Source organism: Anas acuta, chromosome 1 (genome assembly GCF_963932015.1).
Source record: "Anas acuta chromosome 1, bAnaAcu1.1, whole genome shotgun sequence".
NCBI lineage: Eukaryota > Metazoa > Chordata > Aves > Anseriformes > Anatidae > Anas > Anas acuta.
In genome coordinates, this window is record NC_088979.1 from 171,537,182 (window position 1) to 171,560,288 (window position 23,107).

The window sequence follows — 23,107 nt, forward strand, 5'->3', positions numbered from 1 at the left end:
ATAGTAATCAAAGGAAACAAATATTCCCCTTTCTTATCAAGTAAATTTACCACTCTGGTCCAGATGAAAATTATATCCCAGTATGTGTTGGCAATGTAAATAACCTATTACTCTGCATCTGAAGGACTAGAAATTATGTAACTCACAAGTGCTTTCAATATTAACATAACTAAATGAACAACTACTGATAGCAACTCTCAGTCCTGTTTTGTATCCTAATTTTATAGATGAACATAGTAGTAATTTTTCTGGATTTTAAATATGGAATTCAGAAAGACTACAGACAGAATTCCCGGTTAGCTGCTAGCAGCAACTGAAGCTTACAGAGAAAGGCATGTCTCCATGTGGCTGATACATTTCTTTCAGTAGCTGGTACAAGAATAAAAACAATGCAAATTCAGAATTGTGAAGGTTAAAAAAAAAAATCTTCTTGTTAGGAGATGGATGATTTCTTCTTCCTTCATGTTCAGACAAGTCCCTGCTAGCTTCAGACTTACTTTAAATTCCTTGGAAATTATGTAATAATAGCTTTAGTTCCCACAACTGCAGTGCAGTTTTAACTAGAAGATCAGCTCAGCAAAACTACTAAAATGATTGTACAAAATTTGCTTGATTTGCCCCTAAGTGACCTGAACTTTACAGCTATGTGTAATTATTATCATCACATTTTGGCATGAAGTTTCCACAGTGAAAACTGCAGATAGGCTTATATGTGATCTTAAACAGTGTTTTAATGGTGTGGAGTTTTCCTGAAGAAAGAATTAGCATTGGCTGTGCTTCAGCCTTTCTCTATAAGGTAAGTTGCTTGAAAGGTCTTCTCTTTGAAACTGGCATCATGCCCAACTTGGAAGAAAGCATCAGAAGAGGCTTGGAAATTGCCATACACCCACGTTGTTGGTGTTTGTGCATAAGCACATGCATGCACTGGTGTATTAGCACACCTCAGCTGATCATTTGCTTTGTTGCTGATTGATTTGCTATTGATTTGCAACATGCTTTATTTGTTATTTTATTGTTATACCAGAAACATACTATTTTCCAAAAACAAATTGTATAAGGGTATATATCGGAATAACTTTCTCTATGGTGGAAAAACAGTATGAGTTATTGTGTTATCCATGATACCCTGAAACAGATGATTAAATTATGGATCATTTGTGGATTCTCTGCAAGAATGGGTAAATTAGAAAAGAATGAGTATTTTCTTCACTGCCTAATAAATGAGAAATAAACTGCGTGTGAAAAACAGTCTGAATTTAGACATTCTGGTCATTACAGATTCTGTGATCTTTGAGACCAAAGATGGAATGACTTCATATGATTTGCTATTCCAGAAGATAGGTTCACTTGGCTTCCATGTTAAAATACAAAAAATGTCCTATTCTCCATGACATAAATATATAAATAGCAGCAGATTATGTTTCAGAGTTTAAGTTGCATTCCTGATCACATTTCAACCATCTTCCATTGATAAAAAAGCAATTAAACAGATACTCTTCTAGAATATCTTGGCTACAGTCTGCTCATTGCTCTAAAGCAGAGTAGTTTTATATGTCAACATTATACTGTACTATGCCTTATGAAGAACTATAAAACAGCTAAGTCCTGTCAGTTCATAGCTTGTAGATATGCTATAGAAATAGATCCTAGCACTTTGATATCCTGATCACAGCAGAGAAAGGGAAACAGCATTCATGGCAGCATTTCACTGCAAGGTAGCTGTCAGCCTTGGAATCACAGACACTCTAATTTCTTCAAAATAGTTTGGTGGCAGGTTATCTTTTTTCTTCCTCCATATGTCTCTTTCCAGCTGCTCATAACTCTCCCTTACTGCAGGAACTCCCTGTACTTTTTCTAGTCCTGATTTTTATCCCATTCCAATCAGGAAGATCTAGGTTAACTGGAGCAGGTTATATGGTGACTTGTGGGCAAGTTGGATCATCCTTGTCTCTAAATTGGAAAGACATGGATTTGACAGATGGATCACTTGGCAAATAAGGAATTGGCTGTGCGGTCACGCTCAAAGAATTTAAGACCATGGTTTGATGTCCAGGTGGAGACCAGTAACAAGTGGTATTCCTCAGGAGTCAGTACTGGGACTAGCACTGTTTAACACCTTTGTTGGTAACATGGACAGTAGGGTTGAGGGCACCCTCAGCAAGTTTGCCGATGACACCAGTCAACATGCTGGAGAAAAAGGATGCCATCCAGAGGGACCTGGACAGGCTTGAGATGTGGGCCTGTGCAATCCTCATGAAGTTCAACAAGGCCAAGTGTTCAGTGTCCTGTGTCTGAGCTGGGGCAATCCCAAGCACAAATACAGATTGAAAGCAGCCCTGAGGAGAAGGACCTGGAGGTGTTGGTTAATGAGAAGCTCAACATGAGTAAGAAATGTGCACTTGCATACCAGAAAGCCAACTGTGTCCTGGGCTGCATAAAAGGAAGTGTGGCCAGCATGTTAAGGGAGGTGACTCCCCCCATCTACTCTGATCTCGTGAGACCCCACCTGGAGCCCTGCATTCAGCTCTGGGGCCCTCAGCACAAGAAGGACATGGATGTATTAGAACAGGTCCAGAGGAGGGCCATGAGGACTGGAGCACCTCTCCTGTGAAGGCAAGCTGAAGGAGCTGGGACGGTTAAGCCTGGAGAAAAGAAAACTCCAGGGAGACCTTGTACCTACCTACCTCCTAGGACCTAAAGAGTGCCTACAAGAAAACAGGAGAGGGGGTCAGGAAAAGCACAAATTGTACAGAAAATTATATGTGATGCTGCCATAACCACTGTAGTTCTTTTGTGCCCTGGCCCCGGAGTTCCCCAAACAGATGTTAATCCATGTTTTTTATAAGCAAGCAAGAGCCATCTTTTCAAATTCCCTAACAGTAAATACACTGAGAAGTCAAAAAAGGGGTGAAAGATACATGAGTATTCATACAAATTCAGGTTACATCATGGAAATCAGCACCTCACATACAGTGAGAGGGGAGGAAAAAAAAAATACACAGAGAGATTTAAGTAGCCAATAGTTGAGTTACTGATTCCTACCTAAAAATAAATATGATACCAATGACTACATGAAGTCACATTCCACTATGGAAATAGTGTTCCACCACTGTGTTTACTTTAGTACATAATAGAGTCCTTATCTGAAATCAGAAATGAAATTAGTAAGAAAGGTAAATTGTCTTTTATCTTTTTATCTCCTTAACTCTTACTTTTATTTTTTGTTTATTTGTGGGTTTTTTGTTTGTTTGTTTTGTTTTGTTTTTCCAAAACAATCTATTTAGTAGCTGGAACTGCCACTTTTTTTTTCTTCCAAGTAGTATTAGATTTTCACAAGTAATCCAAGCTCAAGAGTCCGAAGTCACGTAGAAAGCTTTCAAAATTTGTTGTTCTTCAGGGATTCTGGGGGGTTTCTTGTTTACTCAAAGGTCTGATAATACTAGAGAAAAAAAAGATAATACTAGAGAAAAAAAAAGATAAATATTAAGAAACCTTCTTCTGTTAACATGATTAAGCAAAATTCCAAAAAAAAAAGTATCTTCTGACAGTTGCACATCCAAGGCTAAATATATCCCCCCCCTTTTTTTTTTCTTCCAGTCAGAGAAATTCTGGGGAGAATAAAAGCAACCAAACTCCTAGGCAACAACTTACTGCTGGTAAAATGTGGTTAGATAGCATTAACAATTCAAGATCCCTGGCCTGGCTACTATGCTGGCCTGACCTGAAAAGGAATGAAGCCTAACCCTGAAGTAGTACTTACATTCTGTAGAACAGAGGACTGAGGAGGAATTTAATTACATTGAAAATTTCAGGACATGAAGTAAACTGAACATTCAATTACATTGACAAAGACATCATTGGTGTCTTAATATGTTATAAAAGACGCGTGCTTTTCCTGTACTACCTAGTGTGTTTTTTTTTAAGAAATAGACTGATGTCACAATAATAGGAGATACTCAAAGTCTATGAAGGACTACTGGACTACTGGAAAAAACAGAGAACGAGCTCAGGCTTAGGTTCCCTGCCTTGAGCTGTTCAACATTTACCTTAGCTGCCAATGGGGAAAACTGATAACTAGATTTTTTTAACACGTTTAAAGATATAAAAGGGCAAATACATAAAATATACTCTGGAAATTAGACTAGCAGTTTCTCATATGTTTTGTATTTTCATGCTTCTGTGAAGTTCTGTTCATCTACAGCACTATATAAATGACAGTGTAATAACAATATTGATTATTAATAAACAAAATCAAAATGCCATGCCAGGTATTCATCCTCTTATCTTAAACATCAACAAGATATTATTCTGCTATTTCGGGATTGTATCATCGTTGCCAGCTATATTAATTAAAGTAAAGCATGGTTATTTTGTTCTGCATAGAAGCCTTTGAAATAGAATCAATCTCCTTAACTCTTTTTTTTTTTTTTTTTTTTTCCCCTTAATGGAAGACTAGTATTTTTAGTCTTAACATTTTCAGTTATAAAACCAGTGCACTACTTAGAGGTAGACTTACATATGTATTTAGACATTGAAAAGTGTGGGGTGAGCATACATAAAGGGATTTTCAATGCGAAGCCCATTTCCCATCAGCTTGCTCCAGCATGTGGACACTAAAAATGCATATAGGGGCATTTTATAATCAGTGGAAAGGAAGATTTCAGTGGTTTTGCTAACACTCTCTACTGGCCATATGATGAGCTCGGACACATCACCCAATCTTCTTAGATTCCTATTTTTAAAAAAGGCCTGAACCATCATCTGAGGTAAATACATGGAGATGTACGGACCCAATTTGATTCTGCAAATCTCTCTCAGCCAGCATCTTTAGATGGCTGAATACTACCCACACTCGGCATAGTTGTTTGGAAAGTTCCTAAATGTATTTAGAAATGTATTACAGAAAAGTGAATTTGGGAATTACTTAATATAATTTATTAGCAGGTCTTTTTTTTTTTTTATTATTTTTCTCAGATCTTTTGACAGCAAACATATTTTTTTTACTGAAATATGTAATTGTGTGTGTTGGTTCACAGCAGGCACTCCAAGGCACCCACACCTTTGTGTGCACTGACACTCTCACTGCTAACATCTAGACATCAAACTACCCTGTAGCTTCTCTATGTTCCAGCACATTTTCAGGTGTAAGACACTTGATGAGTTACTGACCTGGATGTTTTATCTTTCAGTTCCAGCCTTTGTTGTTCTCTTGATGAATTGCTTGCTTAGTGTCTAGAAAACATAAAGCTATCAATATCAACAATGGTGCCAATGAACTGTGGCAAACTAAAGGATACAGAAGATTAACAATCATTACATGTCAGAGGTTTATGATACGATGATGATTATTATTGGCATACATGTTTACTTCTACAGAAAATAATATTGCAAATAATTAGAATAAATGGCAACTCTAAATTATGTACAGCCTGTTTAATCCTTAGCAGAGAATCACAGTATCATAGAATACCCCAATTTGGAAGAATGAAGAATACAGTTATAGGAGGGAAGAATTATTATTAAAAAGCAATTTATTTTAAAATTTATGTTACACATATACAAGGCAATATCCAACAAACCTCACTGTGATGTTCATAAGGAGCATAAATTATATTAAATCTGATGTATAGCATTATCAGGGCTCATGCAAACCTCATGAGGTTCAACAAGGCCAAGTGCAAGGACCTGCACCAGGGTTGAGGCAAAATCCCAAGCACAAAATCAGGCTGGGCGGAGTGTTGCCGACGGAAGGAAGACCCAGACGCTCAATATGAGTGAACAGTGAACTTCAACTTTAATGGATAGCTCAGTCGTCTTTTATCTAGTTTGAACATAATCAACTCATACATATTGCAGAAACTAAGCTCAGGATTGGTTAACACTTCCCGGGCTTTTCAGTCTGGTCCTCCTTCTTTTGGCTACCTGTCCCACCTTAGGGACTTTCCCGATGGCCCAAGGGCATCGTGTCCTTGAGCCTGATTGGCTCTCAGCCAGCTGCGTGCGTGCCCAGGCTCATGTGAGTTGAGTACCGTGCTTCACCAGCCCATTGTCTCCCAACTGCTCAACATTCACATGTCCTGCCTCACTTAACGATTCCTCCAGCGGAGAATGGATTGAGAACAGCCCTGAGGAGAAAGACCACCAGATGTCGGTTGATGAGAAGCTCAACGTGAGCCAGCAGTGCAGAAACCCAACCGTATCCCTGGCTGCATCAAAAGCAACATGGCCACTAGGCCAAAGGAGGTGATTCTCCTACTATATTCTGCTTTTGTGAGACCCCATCTACAGTACAACCTTCAGCTCTGGGGTCTCCAAGGACATGGACCTGTTAGAATAGGTCCAGGGCCACAAGGATGATCAGAGGGCTGGAGTACCTCTCCTGAAGACAGGCTGAAGGAGTTGGTGTTGTTCAGCCTGAAAAAGAGAAGGCTCCAGGGAGACCTTATAGCAGCCTTCTAGTACCTAAAGGGGTCCTACAGAAAAGCTGGGGAGGGACTTTTTGTCTGGGAGTGTAGTGATAGGATGAGGGGGAATGGATTTAAACTGAAAAAGGGTAGATCTGGATTTGATGTATGGAAGAAATTCTTTACTGTGAGGGTAGTGCAGCATTGGAACAAGTTGCCCAGAAAAGCTGGGGATGCCCCATCCCTGGTAGTGTTCAAGGCCAGTTTGGATGGCCAACCTGGGCAACTTTGGGCAACGTGGTCTTACGGAAGGTAGCCCAGTCCATGGCAGAAGGGTTGGAACTAAATGGTCTTAAGTTCCCTTCCAAACCAAACCATTCTATGAGTCTATCATAAGTATTTTGTTCAACCCTGATTAAAGCCAAAATAATCTGAATAATATTTAAACAATATCAGGTTAAAGAACATTTATTGGGTTTACCAGTAAGATCATTTATTTAATTTAGGAGTTAATGGTACCCATATGCTACCAGGTTTTTAGAGGTGGACATGCAGTAGTTTGTTTGTTTGTTTGTTTGTTTGTTTGTTTGTTTTTAATCTAAAGAAAGTAGCATCATTAATGTGATAAATACAGTTTTATTTCTGCTGCTGATATGAAGAGGGAAATTGTCTTTTTGCCAACTTTCACTCATTCAGTATACAAAAGATATTAAAGGCTTTAAAGCTCTTTTCACATGGTTGCATAGTCACTTTCTAGTTAAATGAAAACCAAAGTCTAAAGCATGTGTTAGCTCTCTTCTGCCACAAAGTAATTGGTCTAACCTCCTAAATGAAATTAAATTAAACTGTCTTTTGATGACTCCAGTCTGAAAGGAAATAAGCATACCTATATTTAAAGCCCTATTTACCTTCTCCTTTGTTTTCTTAACAGAGATAATCTTGAGCTTTGTCCTAGCAATATAGATGCTAATTTTACTATCTGGGAAGATCACAGCCTGGGACTCTATCAGATCACATAGAAAACTTCACTCCTACTTTTTCATTGTTGATATCAAAGATAAATTTTTGTGAATATTTTTTTTTCTCTCTTTCTCTGCCTCTCTTATAAGATTTATATTAGTAATGTCTTTCCTTCTTAGCACAGAAAGCAAAAAACATATGAAAGCTGAAATGACTTTAGCAATCTGGAAGAACAATTTTATCTCTACAAAATAAGTATATATCAGGTGCCCCCTAGTAAATATGCTAAGAAATGTTTATGTATAATTTTGATGAACTGTTTAACTTAGATGTTACAAAACCAAAAATACATCTTTAGAATTTACTCCAGCATAAGACCTTCTTCTGAAATAGCTTAATATTAGCAAGGTTTAGTTTCCTGTCAGCAATGACCATGCTGGCACATGAAACCCCAGTTGACTTTCTCTTCTGTCCAAAGTTGATCTTGGTCAAAACTTATAGCTCATTTTACTCTAAGCTCCACCTCCTCTTTTAATTGCACCCTTCAGATCTGCCAAGATAAAGTGCTAACAATTTATTTCTTAACCAGTTTGGTCAAAACAATCGGAGCCATGTGGTATTTAATCTGTTGAAACTGATGTCTGTCTGACCCAACTGGGTTAGGGAGCAGTTACACAAGAAGTTGTGCTAGAGGATCTAGGGTTAGGGTTCTGTATCTGGGTGACTGCTGGCTGCTGCAGTCCTGATACAGACCAACCCATCCCTGTCCCTCTATTCTCCCCTTTCCAGGGGCCATCAGAGAACTTGTTGAAACTCCTAAACGTCCAGCAAATTGCTCAGTATGGAATTAGACAAAGACCTGAGCTGGTAAAAGGGAGGTGACAAGAAAAAGCAACCAGGACAGGGGAGAGAGGAGGTGAGGGTTAAGAAGCTGGGACCTCTTCATCCAGGCAGGTGGAAACCAGAATGACAGAAGAGACTACCCTGCATTGCTTAATCTTGTTGTTGCCATATTAAATACATCTTGGTAATAGTTTTGAGGAAACCAGAACTGGACTCCAAGTCAGCAATAAACAGGGCATACTTGTAGAAAAACAAGATGAGGTAGTGGCTTAGGCCACAGAGGGATTTAGGAACATCCAAACCTTTTAAATCCATTTTGATAGACTTTTCAGCATGGAAATATGGAATAAAAGGAAGAACCTCCTGCCTGAGGTAATTTTAGCTTTGAACTGCTTCCTAAAGTTAGAGCAGGAGCAGATGTTTTCTCTTTTCCTGGCTGGAGAATCCTGCCCCAGCCCACCTGTGACTGAGTCAGTATGTGGGGCAACTCCCTAATTCACCCCAAGGAGATTCAGCCAGGCTCATGCCAACAATCTGCACTATTGAGCTAATCTCCTTTTATTGAGCCTGAAGCAAATTAAGGCATGCATGTGTTAATGCACAACCTGCAGAAGTGTAGGGATGAGCAACTACTGTGAACCAGAGCTGGCACTCCTGGACCCAGGAGAAAGTGTCTGTCCTTGATCACAGATCTCTGTCCCAACCCCCTTCTCACAAAACACAGCATTCTCTCTCTCTTGCTCTATACTGTAAGGATTACAGCCTCAGGCTGGAGAGAGTTTTAACATTTTTCCTGCTCAAGGGAATTTGAATCCACATGCTCTGGATGTCCAGTTTTCAGATTACTGAGCATTTCAGAACTGGATACTTTGTTCTTCCAATAGGAACCTTCTGCAATGAACTCTGAAATAAGATAAAGTATGCTCTCACTACCTAGTGACACTCTTGCCTACAGGTCATAGGATGAGAAAGATCAGGAGCCAAGGCCTTCTCTTGTGAGTACTCCCTGTTTAGCTGAAACATGTGTCGTCTTATCCTATTGATCATCCCCCTTTGGTGTTTAAAATGTGCCTCCACATAGCTGCTGTTGGACACAGCTTTCCGTCAGAAGATACTCCTGAGATAAGTGTACCATTTGACCAAGCAGAGGAGGAAACTAACTATATTATAACGACATTACCAGAAAAGTAAAAGGGGCATTACACCGTCTGGCTGCACTTTAAATGAAGAGCAGAAATGAAGATCTCCTGTGAGTTTGCTGACTGGATTAGGCCCTGCCAGCCAGCCAGCCAGCCAGCTATCACAATGTCCAATTTATATACCCCAAATATGTTTGAAACACAGATTAAAGATGCTCATATGATGATGTTTTGGCAACTCCAGCATATGAACAGTTGCAAACATTTAGACACAGAATAAATTTTAGTGATAGAAACTTCAGTACTTATAATAATCAGCCTCCCCAGAGTTAAGTGGCAGCCAAGTAGTCATTTTGAGGCTATGTATTTTAGACTTAGCAAACTTGAATGGCACTCAGATACCTGAATCTATTTTGTATATTAAGGATAAAATCCAGAAAGTCTCCCCTGGCCTACGGCATGGTTTCACTGCCTTAAAGGATGGCAGTTGCACAACAGCTGCCCTCTGGCAGGAGGACCTCCTGCACTGCTCCTGTCTGGCTTGGTCCTCTCCGCCTTCAACGCCAGTGCTTGAAGGTGCAATGACCAGCACTAATCCCACCTTCTGGAGCTAGGGTTGTGTGTGAGTAGCTTGTTTACTAAACCTCTGATCCTGGCTTACTTTCCACTGCCAGGAGTCTGGGGCCTGTTTTCCACCAGCATTCATTAACTTTAAGTTATCATGCAACATGCCAAGTTTCCATCAGCCCAGCAAAAACATTCTCAATTCCAAACCTTGTTTTCCCGATGGCAGCACTCTGTGCTGTAGCCTTTCTGAGCTGTCTTGGCCAGAGGTATCTGTTTATGCAGTTAAATTTTCCTAAGACGCTGATGGGAGCACACACACACTTTAATAAGGCAGAAGATGATAGCAGCTAGTCCTTTCTAAAATCAAAACAATGGGGGGAAAAAACTCCCTACCATAAAAACATAGCCACAGGGAAAAAAATAAAATTAAAAAAAAAAAAAAAGCTGTAAATATATATACAATTTTGGTCCAAGATGACCAAAATTTCTGGCCCTATACATCTAGATCCTAACTCTGTGATCCCCAAATTAGCTTGCTTTTCATAAGAATCAGTGAACCAAAACCCTTCAGGCCTTATTCAAAGGTGAAATAGGAATCAGTGGCAATAAACATGGTAAATAAAAATCTTGCCTGGCTGAAAACTGGAAATTTATTTTGGCAAACCTCAATCCTTCTCAACATAGTCTGTAAACATGCAGGTATTCAACTCCCAGTACAATTATGCGAGTCCTTAATTCCTGTCCACTGAAGTAAACAGAAGTGAAGCCGTTGATTCAGATGGGTTCTCAGCTTGCCTCAGTCTACAGATTGCAAGGATGTGACTGCAATGGCTAACTGCATTACTAATACCTGTTTGTTTCTGTCATGAAGGGAAAACCGTTCAGTGGCTCAGTAGAACAAGGTGTCCTAAGCAAAGCGGAATTTTGTGATCGTTTTTACTACAAAGAGGACATCTAGAAAACTGCATTCTGTTTTGAATTACACAGTTCACTTAAAGACATATCCATGTTTTTGCAAAGCATGCTGGAATCCCTTTATGAAACAAAGGGAGCTGACATTCGAAATGGTCTCAACAACACAGTAATGAGAAATGATCGAAGGGATGAAGACTTTTAAAAATCTTCCAAGTGGGACTGAAAGAACTGCAGGCTAGGAAATCTTTTGTTCAAATTAGGAAAGCTGGTAGAAACTTGTAATAAAAATATCCCAGAATCAATCAAAATGTGATAAACATTTTCTAATAGGGAAGAGTGGACACTGCATTTGTACAGGGAAGTCATACCTTACAAATTTACCAGAGTTTTTCAAGGGTGCTCAAGAGTAGGCAGATATGGGTAATCATGGTAGATTTTCAATCCACTTTTCAATAAACATTCCTCTGGGAAAAAAAAAAAAAAAAAAAAAAACTGCCATTACAGCACGGAAGATCCCCTCTAAACTTCGGATCTGATCAAATTATAGAAACAAAAGGTAGAAATAATGAGCTGATTTACAAGTAAGGGAGTTCACTGGGGATCTGTGCTGAGGCTTGTGGTGTTCAATATAATAATAATAAATGACCTAGAAAAGGAAGCAGATTGTAAGGCAACGACATTCTCTGATAATTCAAGGTTTTAAAAATGAATATTCATGTTATTTACTGGTGTGGGAAATCTAATGCTCCTAAATGCAGGATCATAAACAATACCAGTCCTAACTAGATCTCTAAAATGGTAGCCTCAAATAATATTGAGTATTAATTCTATGAAAAATATTTTTAAGTTAGTATGGACAAGTCCCCATAAAAATCTATTCAATGCTCAATGCTAGTTAGAAAGGTAAAGAGAGAAAGTGTCAGAAAAGGAGTAAAGAACAAAAGAGAAATCACTGTTATTATGTCACTATTAGGCTATGACAGGTCCATATTTTTAGTATTATTTGCTATTCTGATGACATGCATGTCAAAAAATATGTCATCATATGAACAGGAGAATTATATGAACAATAGATACTAATACACTCTATTTTTTTAGTTTGGAAGAGAGAAGACAAAAAAATTATGCTAGAAATCACTGGTGTTAACCATAAGTGGCGGAAGATGAATAGGATAGGATGATTCAGGTGTTTTTGGTCAAAATTAAAGGACAACAAATGAAGTTATTGGACAATAGTTTGAAAGCAAAAAGAGAGAGGTGTGCAGTCATTTCATCTAATTAAATCATAGAATTCACTATGAAGAATGGTGTAGAGGCCAAAATCTGAAATGGTTAAAAAGCAATATAAGCATTTATAGAAAAATAATGTATTTGGGGCCTTAAGCTACAAAGATACCACTAGAAGTTCAGGAAACCTATAGACTGCAGAATGCTGGAAGAAAAGATAAGAAGAAGAAAAGATAGAGGAAGTATGTCCATCTCTTCCTGAGGTACCCACTGCTCTCCCCAGTGAGAGACAAGATACTTTGGTCTGACCTCCGAAGGCAAATATGGATGGGCTTGGATGACAGTAAAAAGAAGAGACAAACAAAGATAAAGGAAGTACTAGCTGTTATGAGGTCTCTGCATATGGATCTCATAAGGGATGTACACTGCAGCTTACTGTTGAACAGATAAACTATACCTGTTTCCAAGAATTAAATTGGGCATTCCAGGGGATTGTCATCCAGGACAGCTTTACACTGTATGCAACAGCTGATGTATCAGACTCTTTAAAACATTTTTCTGAGAATCTTTTCATTTTCATAAAAATTCTTGGATTGAAGGATACAGATGGTACTGCTAAAAGGCTGGGCATGCTTGAGAAGGCTCTCCTTGGGGCCCTTTTAAAAGTCAGTCACAAAATTCTCATTGATTTCTGTGTGGTTAAATGTTGTTAAGTCATTAAAAAGGGATGGGCTTTTTGACAATTGATTTAAAGACAGGGAACTGGAATATGCAGGTGCTTATACTTCACTGTTAGTTCTGAGCAACCATTATCATAACATTTTACTACATTGCTTTCTTATTACTAAGTGTGGGCAGAACTACATTGTGTCTCAAATGGCATGATGTTTTCCCACAAAAAATTAGCATTGCTCTTTTTCTCATCTGGGAGCTTTGCCACTGGTTATTGAGTTGATTACTCCACTGAGGACATTCTGTACACTGCTCTTATTAACAAAGGAGTAACATTTAAGCCAGGTTGTTTCCTAGAGTTATTGCTACAGTCATACCGCCAGACTTATCAGATCTGCATAGGTAAGGCGGCCACCCCACGTGGATTCATTCTTACAACATATGTGTATGCAAGGAGACTACAGAGTTTCAGCACTAGCTTTCTCTTAGAAATATCAGACTTCATGAATTATACTATATAACCTCTATTTAACTTCCTACAAGTACAATATAAGACTTAACAGTAAAGAAAAATCATGCAAATTCCTCCCCCCCTCCCAACAAACAATCAAAAAAAACAACACACACACACAAAAAAAAAACTTTCCTGTAATTTGAGTGACAACTGTCTACTCTGTAGTGCAGACTAATACCTTTCATGTTGACAACTGTGGAGAAAAATGTTGACCTAGTTTTGTATTCAGGCCCTGTGACTGAGTGTCCATTTTGTGCTGTACTTTTCCTAGCATTTTATGAGCCCAGTACCACTGCACAGCACTTCTTTAGGAACCCTGGAATCTCGTGTTCTGACCACTTCACACAGCAACATCTGAATCAGCTGACATCAGTAAGGGTAGTTGGTGTTTGCTGACCAAGGTATTGCTATAAAGACTTCATGGGTGGTGTTGAAGGAGCTGCCCCTTTAAGTCCATATAAAACTTATAAGAATTTTGGAATTTGTTATCTTGTAAGTGATCTATATCCCATAAAAAAAGAAAAGAAAAAAAAAAAAAAAAGACTGGCTGAGAGTAATATAACCTATGACTTCTTATATATTCTTATGATAAATAAGATTTAGTAACAGTATAGTGTACTGATTATCACTTTTATATATAACAGACTTTACTTAGATCCTTTGCATTAGAGAAACAATTATCCTATGCAAAATTATAAAGCCGTGTGAACTGTACAGGAGTTGCTATTACTGTATGGTGAATGTAGCCACTGCCTTATAACCTCACTGTAATTCTTCACAGATATACCAGTACTTTAATTGAATACATCATAAGGAACAAAATGCATTCCAAACAGGGTAGGAAATTCTTTATGACCCCTGAAAAGACACCTAATTCATCAGAAGTCCTGCTTTGTAAAATCTTATTAAACATAAAGCTATTTACAAAGCACTCTGTCATACATACTATACAAAGGCATGGTGATTTAGAAGACACTGAGGAATGCTCAGCTAAGACAATAATTCTCATTTGGCAAAAGTAATGGGAAATTCAGATTAGGATTTCTCAAATATTATTCCTGCAGACATGCCAGACTCTGAATACTTTGCATCATATAAGCTAGTGAATATCCAAAAGCCATATGAATTGCAGAAGGGCAAACTGGGGAAGAGTGGGCTAGTATTATGGGTCAACCGCTTCTATCAGTCCTAACTGCAGTCAGTTAAACCATGGCTGTCAGCAGTCATCTCCACTCCTCTGCTGGATGTTAAAATGGCTGTTTCTGCTTGAATCAGGTTCTTACCCCAAACCCCTGCAGCTCTTTGTGTTTATAATCTAGTAGGTCTGACCAAATTCAGCAGGATTACTCCTGTTCTCTCCCATGGTACAGTGTACCACAAGTAGCTTTCATGCTAGTCTCTTTTGGTTTAGGACAAACAGGTACAGAGAAAACAAGCCATAAGACAGTCAGCAATCTGCACACATCTTCAGTTTGCTGTCAGGTGTGCCAGAAACTATAAACATAAATTCATAAAACTGTTCTAGTCCATGTCTTCATCTGTCTGTCGCACTCTAGACTGGGGTCCTGCCTCCAGCCTGTCTTTTTAAAAAAAAAAAAAAAATATATATATATATATATATATATATATATACAATAACCTCTGTGTTTATATGCCTTTTCGAACTAGTGCAACTTTCCCAGAGGGTGGTGCTTTCCCAGACTTGTTTACCTGTCTGGGGAATTTGCATTAATCTCTCTCTCCAGTGAACTGGGAATATAATACACAATACAGCATTTTTTTAAGCATTCCCTGTTCTGGCATCTAAGACATCTCAGTATAATTGTTTTTGAAGTTTCCAGGCTTCTGAGACATCCTGCCTGTCATATGTTATTACCATTTATTATAGATTGTATAAAAACCCTGAGAGGCTGAGGAGAGTTCTTGTCTCACTAGTACCTGTTCTTTGGTGAGGAAGCAAGTGATACAGCCAGTGGACTAAACTCACACATGTATGAAGAAGACCTAATGCATAGGAGAAACCTCAGGAAGGAACAAAATTTAAAAAGACCATCTTATTATAGGTAATATAAATTTGTAAGTCTTGAGCTAAAAAAATAATTTAAAAAGAATATTTTTAATTTTTCCATTGTTTGTCTTAGATTCAGTTTAAGCAAATTCTGTCTAAAATGGGAAACAGGTGCCCAAATTTTCCCTCAGTCTCATAGAGCAATACAGTCTGTCCTACTTTCCAGGATTATCTTATGGATGGCTACATAAATTCATTAGGTAACTCCCTTCTTAGCTTGAAATCTTCTGAGATATTTGCCTTTAGTCTCCCACATACACTCAGAAGTGGAAAGATGGGTGCTTATCTCCTTCCTACACCTCTCATTTAATGGGTTACTTGGATGGGTACTTGAACTCAGTTAAAAGCCCCTGGAGAAGACTGAATTGTTAATCGTGGCCAGGAGTACAACTAAGCACGTCTGATGCTATGCACTAGGCATAGTTGTTTAGTTGCTGGAATATTCACCCAGGAAGCGAGGTAACTGAAATTTAGGTCTTAACTGGCACAGGGAAGCAAACATGCATCTCCAGCACACTAGTGGCAAAGTACCAAGTGGCAGGGTAAACCTGAGAAGTCAACATCCCCTGGGGAATATAAGTTGCTGGGCAGGAGGGAATGGCAGGGCTAGGAGAAGAGCAGAGCAGAAGTGGCCCTGCTGCAGCCCACAGGCTGAGGCCCTCAGCTTGTAGGGGCAGGGCTATGCACCCAGCCCCCACTTCCAGCACTGTGTTTGTTCATCGGGCAGTGACAGATTAATATAAAATACCTACACATTTCAGGATACAGCTGCATAACACCTGATCTGGTCTGACTGCTGTTTTAGCACCAGGCTCTATGATTTCTCATCTGTTCTCAGCAACAGGGAGACAAGGAAGCAAGGCCTGTATTACTTCCACTGAATTCAGCGGCAGTGCTCCAACACCAGTAAGATCAGCAATTAAACTTAAATGATGAACTCAAACCCACAACAGAAATTAGTGGCAAAAGAGAAATTAGAATGGAGGAGTTGTTGGCAGGATTTACAAATGGACATGTCAGTCATGTTTCTGAGACGTAACTGCTTAATTAATGCTTAGATAGATTAAAATGACACAGGACAACTGGAAGAGCTAAAGCCACATTTCTAAAGTTTCTAAAAAACATATTTCCTGAGTTTGGTAGAGGCCACAGAGGTAGAGGTAGAGGTTGAAACCTGGGTAGGATGCTTTAAAAAGAACTAAAGGTTCATTAATACTGAAACACCAATGTCATCATAAACAGTTTTTTTGTGTTTTTTTTTTTTTTTTTTTTTTTTTTTTCACTTCTCATGTCTGCCTGCGACTATCTCCTCTCACTAGTACATTTACCCACTTTAGATCACTCCTCAGACAGGGAGAAGCGTAAATGTTTTTACTGTGTCAGAGGAATCTTTTGCACTATGTAAAAGACAAAAATAAATAAATAAATAAAATAAAATAAAATAAAATAAAATAAAATAAAATAAAATAAAATAAAATAAAATAAAATAAAATAAAATAAAATATATTTAATATATATACTGTTATCTGATTTCAAAATATTTGACACACACATGAACACTCCTACAAACCATTACATTTTACAGAGAGTGGTTTTCAGACTAAAAACTGTTTTCCTTTAGGAGCATAAGTTGTTCGTCCATGTACTTGATCCAAGCATATGGATGCACAATTTATGCTCTTAAAGAAACTTCAGTGGAGAATAGGCCACATCAATCCAAACCTCCAGATCCCAGAATTCACTGCAGCAGCAGCCTCTGTAGAAATAAAGAAAACTACACACTTGACAGGGAGATGTTCATATGATGAGCATCCTTGATCACAGGACAGGGGAAAATAGGATCTGTTATTCTAGACGGAAAAGTTTTGAAACTGGGTATCTTTGAGCATGAGGGTCCTGGGAAGCCTAAGATTAGCTGCAGAGTCAGAGCTCCCTCATGGATGCAGGACTCCATGAAACAAGCTCTTATCCGCAGTGAAAATGAAGCTGCAGTATCAGTGCTGGCACTGACCTGTGAACATTTCAGCCATAAGCACTGGGGCTGAAAGTGGGGAGGCAGGGTTGGGTACACAGACACACACTTATATGGACAGCCTAAGTCTTGTTATTTAGTATAAGATAGAGGAGTCAGAATCCAGGGTGCCTCTTTTCCATGTGAGTGATTAACTACTGGACTATAAAGCCAGGTTTGTGTGGCTCACTGACTTGTGAAATTGCATGTTCTGGCTCCAACAGGAGGCTTGGTGAGCACTTTGTGTGCCTTCATCCTCCACCAACGTGTGGCTGGGGGCTCACGTTTCTCTCAGAGGTGGCAGATGTGCACCTGAATTTTCAGGCTGAGAGCAAAATTAATTGAGTGCTTCCTTTGCAACTGCTGTAATACCCAGGCTGTTGTGTAAAAAAAAAGGTCCTCGTCCAGTCAACAACTTTCAGAAGAAAAGCATGAACCCTGCTCCATTACATCAGAGGAGGGTTTCAAGTTTCTGCTGCTGGCGGAAGGGGATCAAGAGGCAGACCTTGAAAAGACAGAAGCAAGTTTTAGCAGACGTGCATTGAGCACCTCAAAATATGTGGGCTTAATATGTATTATTAAGACTTCTCTACATACCCTGAGCAGATTTCTGCACAGCCTGGAGGATTTGAGGTTCCATGTAATGTGTCTGTTTGCCCAGGCCTGTAGGGGAAGCACAAGAAATTACCCAAAACTTTTGGATTTCACTCTAAAGTTTTGATACACAACAGTTAATGCTGTAGTGCCTCACTTATAAATAAATACTTACTTTCTTGAACTCTGTCCTCTTCTAGTAGATATCTAGTATTTGAAACATTGGTATTTCAGAGAATCAGGCCAGAGCTAAGAATATAATTCACAGCAACTAATTTGATGAAGTTGGCCACTCTCTCACTTTGTGAGATGCAGGGAGGAAAAAAATAAAGCCAGATGATTTGAACTGTCACTGTCAGTTTCCAAGCAATGTCCTCCAAAACAAAGGCAAGTTCAAGGGAAGTCATATAAACCACAATGATTCAGTCATCTGTAGGTATAAAGCCATCTTTGGCATTGTTTGTGAACAGCATATTTAAAAAGTGGGTAGCCTTAAATAATGCTGAATAAATGCATTGAAATACATTGTCTCAACAAATCTTTTCATTAAATTCAGGCTGTTGTTTGATGTTACAGTAAATCCAGATTATGGATTTTAGTAGTTTGTCCTAAAAATATCTTGGCCACAGAATAAAAATTAAAATAAATAATATTAAAACAAAACAAAACACAACTCTAATATAGCCTGAGCTCATTCCAATGCAAACTTGTTGAAAAACAATAACCTGGGGTTCTTTTTGTGCTGCTAGGCCTTACGCAGGATCAGGTATTGTCTTTCACCCCACTCTTAACTTTGTGCCAGATCAGTTAGCATGTGCAGAACTCGCAGCTGCTGGAAAACCAGCACAGAAGCAGAAAGCCAACATAATTGTTCTGTTGTGTACTCTGGGTAATTCAGCATAAATGTGTTCATCTGCCCATACATAATCTGTATAGTATTTGTACTGTTGAATCACCTGGTATAGCAGAGACTCTGTAAAAGCAATCAAGAATGCAAAATATTATTTGCCTAGCAAGGGAATGGAGAGGAAACACAATGGAGTTTAACCAAAACAGAAATTGATTATATAAAGTTCAGGAGATTAAGGATACTAGACACATCTTTACAGATATGTTCACTCAATGAGATTGCACCTAATATACATCTGATACATACATAGCTTAACCACCATCTATATGCACAGGGGGCCAAAGCACCAGTCTTACTGTGCCATGACTGCCTGACTCAACTTGTCTGGCAGTGGACCTACCACATGATGACTCTGAGGATCATCTCAGAACAGGAGCAACGGGCTTTGCACTCTGGATTTACCACCTGTACAGAGCACTGTGTAATATGCCTGCAAGATTTGCTCTTCACATGCTCTTTGCATGGGTGGACAGGCGTGTGTTATTTCACTAGTTACAAGCTAGAAGAAAAATACCCCTTCCTCCCTTAAAAAAGAGGGGATAATGAGGAGGGAGAGGGGAATTCATAGTTATAAACCTTTTAGCATTGACCGTACACTGGCAGAATGAACGCTTTTCCTTACTCTATGTAGCTTTTTTTTTTTTTTTTTTTTTTTGTAATTCTTTAGAGTTTTGGTTCATTTGTTCAGAAAATCACGTTATTTTCTCAGCAGGCTTCTCACAGTGGTAGGACAATACCTCATCTCCTTCCTCTCTTTCATCCTCTCTCTCTACACAAACACATTCTAGGACCTGTCTTATGATTTGGGAATCCAATGCATATTCCAGTACTCTGGTGTAATTTCTAATATGCATAACTTGGAAAGTGCCTTAGGCTGGTGCGCCACTGGATCTGCTCCATTCTAGATGAAGCTAATCAAAGTGAGACAAACCCTACTGCTGTGGGTTCTGATCACTTCCGTATTCACAGAAAAGACTAAATACACCAAAAGTTACTTGTGGGTAAACTGAGCAGAGAATATGTATTGAAGGACATTAGTGAAGCCAGTAAAAGCAACCCACTCAAAGAAAATAGATTTTTTTCCAATGAGCTGTATTCATTTGAGGTTAGTGGTTAAATACAGATTTATATCAGAGTTTCCACCTAATAAAAGAATCTGTGTGGATGATTTCTGTTTAGTTACTGTTAGTAGGGATTTTCAAAATGTAATTTTCAAAAAAAAACAGCAGGATATCTTACTGAGAACATTATCAAAAGTTCATGAAATCAGGGGGTGTTGATTGTGATAAAACATAAATGGCATTCTTGATTTCGTATGTTTTTCTAGGCTGGAAGAGGAATGTATTGCTGGAGAAGCTGATACATTTGCTGTTCCAAGAGCACAAATAGGGTTTGTGACCTGAATATGCTGTGCATGTAGAAAATATGAAGCTATATAATCTGATCACATGGTAGATGTGATAACTTACAGTAAATATGAAACTGAAGAAATTTTTATGGTTATTCTGTAATCATAGAATCACAGAATCACAGAATCACAGAATCACAGAATCACAGAATCACAGAATCACAGAATAGTTTGGGTTGGAAGTGACCTTAAAGACCACCCAGTTCCAGCCCCCTGCCATGGGCAGGGACACCTCCCACCAGACCAGGTTGCCCAAAGCCACATCCAGCCTGGCCTTGAGCACCTCTAGGGATGGGGTATCCACAGCTTCTCTGAGCAACTTTTTCCAGTGCCTCACCTCCCCCATAGTAAAGATTTCTTTCCTTATATCTAATCTAAATCTACTGTCTTTCAGTTTAAAACCATTCCCCCTTGTCCTGTCACTATACTCCCAGACAAAAAATCCCAAAGACATCACCATAGCTTGCTTATAGGACAAATGTGAGAAGAGTGCTGGGGGAAAAAAAAAAAAAAAAAAAAGAAAAAAAAGAAAAAAAAAACTAAAGCTTATATACTGACATCATTTTATCTTGGTTGCTGAGGTAATTATACGACTTTTGTCATGATCAGAAGTCGTGTACTTTATCACAAAGACTAAGGACCATTCTCCCAAGATTGAGGGAGGTGAACCAAGACAAGGGGACTTGCACTGGGTCTCAGAGTCCCTGGTGGATTAGACTTCCCAAAATGATGGTGGTACTGAAAAAGATAGTGGGGCTCATTGAAGTGTAAACAGGGTGATAACAGTTTGAAGTGGGAAGATTTCTCAGCGGTATGCTGAAGTTGAATGAGAGCTACCTGACTTGATATTAATAATACAGCAAATCAGTTGCCTTTGTTATGTATGAGGTCAGATGAACAGTCCCTTCTTGTCTTAAAATGTATTAATTTATGTATGGGAAAAAAATTACCCTCACTAAAGCTTTATCCATCCCGAGAGGATCAGTGCAGCATACAAGGAATAGTAATCAAGTTTCTGGTTAATATTTTAACAACAAAAAAAACATGCCAACAACTCTCAACAATTCTTCAGATAATTCAAGGTTTTCCAAACTAGACATATCAAAATGTCATCTTTTTAAAACTTTGCATTCCCTTGTTTTCCCTTACCCCCTCCAATCACCAGTGAATAATGGTGTTCACTCCATTTGAAGTCTTTTTTTTTTTTTTTTTTCCTCCTTCTCTGTTATTCTCAGGAATTCCTCAGGCTTGAAAACGTTACGGAGTTATTAAAGGAAAACTGATGGTCTCCCCTCTGGCAGGCACTGGCTGTTTTCTCCCAGCAGCTCCATCTCACTGGCTGCCAAGACCCACATGGGGTAATGGCCGGCGAGTGGCAGCCAGACACCCACAGTCTCACCAACACCTTCTCCCTCCCCTCTGCACCCTCTCTGCTGGTGGCCAGGGGGGAGCTCAGCTTGCAAGCTCCTCCTGCAACCCACCACCACCTGCAGTTTTCCCCAGGGAAGACGGATCTGGAAGTTTTATGGGGTGATTCAAAGTGGCCAGAGACGTTTGGAAAATCAGGACATTTGCATTGCTCTCCTTTTCCCTGTCTTCAATGAAGTGTTACATTGTAAATGTAAATTGTCTCGAGCAAAAAATAAAAAATAGGAACATTGCAGATGTACATAGAATGAAATCCAGACTGCCTGATGAAAGGGCCAGCAATTAATTAAAAGATTATTACAAATCAGGACTTAATCATGTTCTCACGGGTTACAGTGTTGCCTTTAGACAGTTTGCTGATATTCAGTATGGAAAGTTTTTCTTTAGAGTTGTTCCAGGGAAGAGGGTGGAGGGATTGCAAAGTTTACCGTTAGAGACATCAAGAAGTAGTTTTATCAACTGCTGGATTGCAAATCTGTGACAGAAAAATTACTCCAATCTTTTCAAATTGCTATGTACTTAATAAAAGACCAATCCTTTAAAGGGAGAAAAGATATCATAGAAGGAGTTTTCTTAAACTAGTGCAATCTGGGGTTGAGGAATTTGGAAGGTGTTTTATATGGATTTTTGTGGTTTTTAGCTGGGTGGCCAAAGTATACTACATTAATTTTAAGTCTGCTCTTGCAGACTGCAGCAGAGTGGAGAGTAAACAATTAGGTTTGTTTGCTCTCTGAATTGTGATACTTTGGGTCTTTCATTGATTTAAAGGTATGTTGATATTACTTTACACTTTGACAGCACCTGCCAATACAAGATCTCAAATGCTCTACAATAATTAATCAGTGAAACCCACAGATGCTCAGCAAGCCAAATATATTAATGATGAAAATGCAAATATTTGATACATAATCATGAAAAAAAAAAAAAAAAAAAAAACACTTTTAAAAATAAGAATCATTCTCTTTCATAGGTAGCTGTTTTGAATCCTGTTTTGTATACATGGGAATAGAACAGCCAAGAAGCTGATAGTCACGGCCAGCTAGCAGCAATACAGCACAAAAAAAAGCTATAACCACTGAAGCAGGCATCATAAATGGGACCAGTATTTTAAGAGGTGCCCAGTATCCCGTTAACTCCTGTGCTTGTCTACAAAAAAAACAGCTGGAGTTGTAGTTCATACAAATAACTGTCTTTCAGCTTACTTCTTCAGCTCCCAAACAAGGCTCCTCCTGGTCAGAGATTACAGGATATGAAAGGTTTGTTTCTGCTGTTATGGTAATGGGAAAATGTGGTAAGGATAGGCTGAGAGAGAGCATATGCTGCTCCAGGCAATGCTAATGAGGGGGCCACTCATTAGCACAGTAGCCTTCTCTGCCATAAATCTGCCCCTGATTTGTTAATGCTTGCTAATATGTAGTTTACTGCAATAAATTAGAATAAATTGTAC

At 38.8% G+C, this 23,107-nt stretch overlaps 1 long non-coding RNA gene across 1 annotated transcript; it reads right to left on the bottom strand.

The window, feature by feature from the left end:
- Positions 1-460: 460 nt before the first annotated feature.
- LOC137850299 (uncharacterized) lies at positions 461-18,490 on the bottom strand. Its single transcript, XR_011092447.1, has 3 exons — positions 17,918-18,490; positions 5,170-5,232; positions 461-3,439 (listed from the first exon to the last, which is right to left on the bottom strand). It is a non-coding gene; the product is annotated as an uncharacterized lncRNA (long non-coding RNA).
- Between the last annotated feature and the right edge of the window lie 4,617 nt (positions 18,491-23,107).